Raw genomic sequence first — 3,499 nt, 5'->3', positions numbered from 1 at the left:
CCATACATAGATAGAAAGATAAACAAAATCTCAAGAGCATGCTTTGTTTTTTTCAAGACAGGGTTTCTCTGTGTAGCCCTGGCTGTCCTGGAACTCACTCTGTAGATCAGGCTGGCCTTGAGCTCAGAAATCTGCCTGTCTCTGCCTCTCAAGTGCTGGGATTAAAGGAGCGTGTATTTCTATTAGAAATTTTTATCAGAAATTTCTATTATTTACAAATGTCTTTATTGGTTTTTTCCTTTTAGCCAATGATCATCTACCATTTTGAGCTCTCAATAATAATGAAATCATGTACATTGATAACATTACTTTAATATTTTATTTAAAAACTAGTAAAAAGTATTTTGACCATGTTTCCCCCCAAGTTCTTCCAGAACTTCACATTCTCTTAAAGTACATACCAGATAAACATCAAAGAACAAAAAAAACAAAGAATAAAACAAAAAATCTCTGACAAAACAAAGACACACACACACACACACACACATACACACGATAGAGTTCATTTTGTTTTTAATTATTCTAATCAAGAATTTCTAACTTCTAATCCCACTGTTAGACGGAAATTATATCCTAAATATCTCTCCTTTGGGGTTTAGTTGTCATTAAGTAAGGCCTTTAAAAAAAATTCCCCATATATGCAAAGCCTTTTATTTCCCATAAGGCTTTATGATCTCTTGGGTCTGCTAGCCCCTGTTTTACATATAGACTTGGCACTTCAGAGGATACACGATTATGTTTCCCGTGGATTCTCAGCTGGGCAATACACTTTCTGATCTTCAATCTATAAAGTTCAGCCATCTGCTACCATTGTATATTCCTGAATCCTATCCCTGACATGAGCAGGCTTCAGGCTCCTTTTCTGCAGCTTTATTTAAGGTAAAAGTTGATATCTGCTATCCAGACAATCATATACTTGGCTTGTTTTGAAGCATACCTGAGTGTCATTTCATTCGACCTGTGTCATAGTATGAAACAAATGGATCAGAAACTGACCTGTCAAGGATACAGTCTGAGAAAATTAAGAAGAGTATGTTCTTGCTCTATTCAAAGTAGATACAGCATTGTGTAAGACAGGTGGTCTCATCTCACAGTGAGATGCTCTCACCGTCTCGTTTAGAATATAGAAAAATGTTCATTTATTTATTCACTTGTTTCAATGATTTGTTTACCAGATGTAGATATGTAGAATTACACAATAAACTCACTTAAACCCCCTTAAATCTATGAATAAACGGATTAACACTACAACTAACTCATAGGATGTCTTTACTATCTCATTCCCTTCCTTCAATTCAGTCACACAACATGCACTCAATCAACACATTAATTGACCAGAGTATTTTTTTAATATAGATATTCTTCTCACTTAAGTATAAAATTAGCAACAGATTTAACCAACGCACTAAGGCAATTCACAGATCAATGAATGGATACCCTACTAATTGTCCTAGTACAAGTGTTTAGATTACCACCAGTGTTGAAATAAATATGTGTGGGTAACAAAGAGAAAGAAGGAATTATGGTTATGTGTTTGTTTCCCCAGTATTTAATTAGAAATCACAAAACTCTATGTCCTTGGGAAAGCTGTTGGATATGCTCTCTTTGTTAGATGTTACAGCGGTGGTGATATATCAAATCAAGGTAACAATTAATTTAAATACTGATTGAGAAATAGTAAATGGATGACTACACAGAACCAAAAGCAACTGCTACATTTTTAATTCAGGCTTATTGACCAATATTAGATTGAAATTTGCTTTTTATGGGGAAAGGGGACCTAAAAACAGTTGAGGATAGACTTAGATTGTCTGTCAAGAGCCAGCACAGGTGCTGTTGTCATGTAATAGCAGATACCTGATGTTTTTTTTTCAAAGTATAGCAAGATACATTCCATACACCTAAGACATTTAAACTCAGTGATGGCACATCCTTTTGTCACTTTGGAACTGACATCTTGAAAGAAGAGCAACAGTTAAGCAGAAATTGTATCAGAGAGTCTAAACATCCACGTCGTTGACCTGCTTATTCCTGATATTTTTCTCCAGTAGATTGGAGAAAGGAGTGATCAGATAGATCATAAGATTATATTTTGTGACTTTTTTCCTGAATTCCTAACATAAAATGTTTCTGGCCTGGATGTTTACTAGAGATGGTACTAGTAGGAAAGAAAAAAAACTGAGAAGGCCAGTCTTCCTGCCTCTCTTGACTTGCACACTGGAACCAAGTCATAATACAAAGGAGCCCGTTTTCTGTTTTAGCAGCCAGAGGCAAGCATGGGTGCAGCAGAGCTTTGCATCAAATGATTGTCCGGTGCATGAAGAGGACCCAGAAGAAGCAGCAGTCATAGCATCAGGCTCTGTGCTTCCCAGGAGATCCTGGCACTCAGGTACCTGGATCAGGTAATGCACTCATTGTCACCAAAGGGTTGTAGAAACTGTCAATGCTATGCAGAGCATATGCAGTGCTATGCTGTTTCATTTAATGCTAAATTGTACAAATGAGAGAGTGACTCACTCAGGCTGTGCGTCACAAGTCTGACATTACCTTCATAGAAATTTTAATTAGTGTAACCAATAGATTGTCTAAGTATGAAAAAAACCACAGGATTTTGCCCAAATTAATCATTACTAGCAGAAAAATTAAAGAAATTTCTGTCTAATGGGAGGAGCCCACCCCATGCTCTTGAAAGCAGTTAGTTCTCTTTTAAAGAGTGACACACTAATCATGCTCCAAAAACAGATGTCGAGATAAGTGGACAGCATGCATATCTATAGAACACTTGTATTTAATCTTGCATATGGTAAAAGATATGGATATAATTTCAGTCTTCTGCATGTAGACAGAAACCTGTTCCACTACAATTTATTAAAGGGAATTTCCTTACTTATTTATATGCTTTGACATCCTTTTAAAAGAAGTTTTATGAGGTCTCATCCCTAGACAAAAAACTACAGGCAAATACTGAGCACTGGAAGGAGAATTAGCCTCTCCCAGGGATGAGCCCCTTTATTGGTTGTTAACCCCAGAATGGTCATCTTTGAAATCATATACACATCAACAACAAAAATGGATTTAGCACATTGAATTTATATATATTTGTATACACATACACACACACACACACACACACACACACACGAACCTGATAGTGTGGACATGAGAGAGTTTGAGAGTGGGCATATTGGGGGGCCTTGAGGGAAGAGAGGGAAGAGAAAAATTATGCAATTCTATTTCTCTTAAAATATTAAAATATTAATTAGGTTACTAATCTGTGGATGTATTTCTGAAATCTCTGTTCTGTTCCATTGGTTTATGTGTCTTTTTTTTATGTCAATGTGATGTTGTTGAAGTTACTACAGTTGTGATATATTGCATTTATGGTACTCTGAGCAAACTTTTCCTCTCATGTTCAACAGTGCTTGGTCATAATGAGTGATTTTTTTTTAATGTTCTAAAGATGCTAGTATTGAGGGTTTTTAAACTTAGGTTCATTAAA

Source organism: Grammomys surdaster, unplaced genomic scaffold, assembly GCF_004785775.1.
Source record: "Grammomys surdaster isolate TR1022 unplaced genomic scaffold, NIH_TR_1.0 256, whole genome shotgun sequence".
Lineage (NCBI taxonomy): Eukaryota > Metazoa > Chordata > Mammalia > Rodentia > Muridae > Grammomys > Grammomys surdaster.
The sequence above is the reverse complement of the archived record's forward strand: the minus strand, read 5'-3'. Positions refer to the sequence as shown.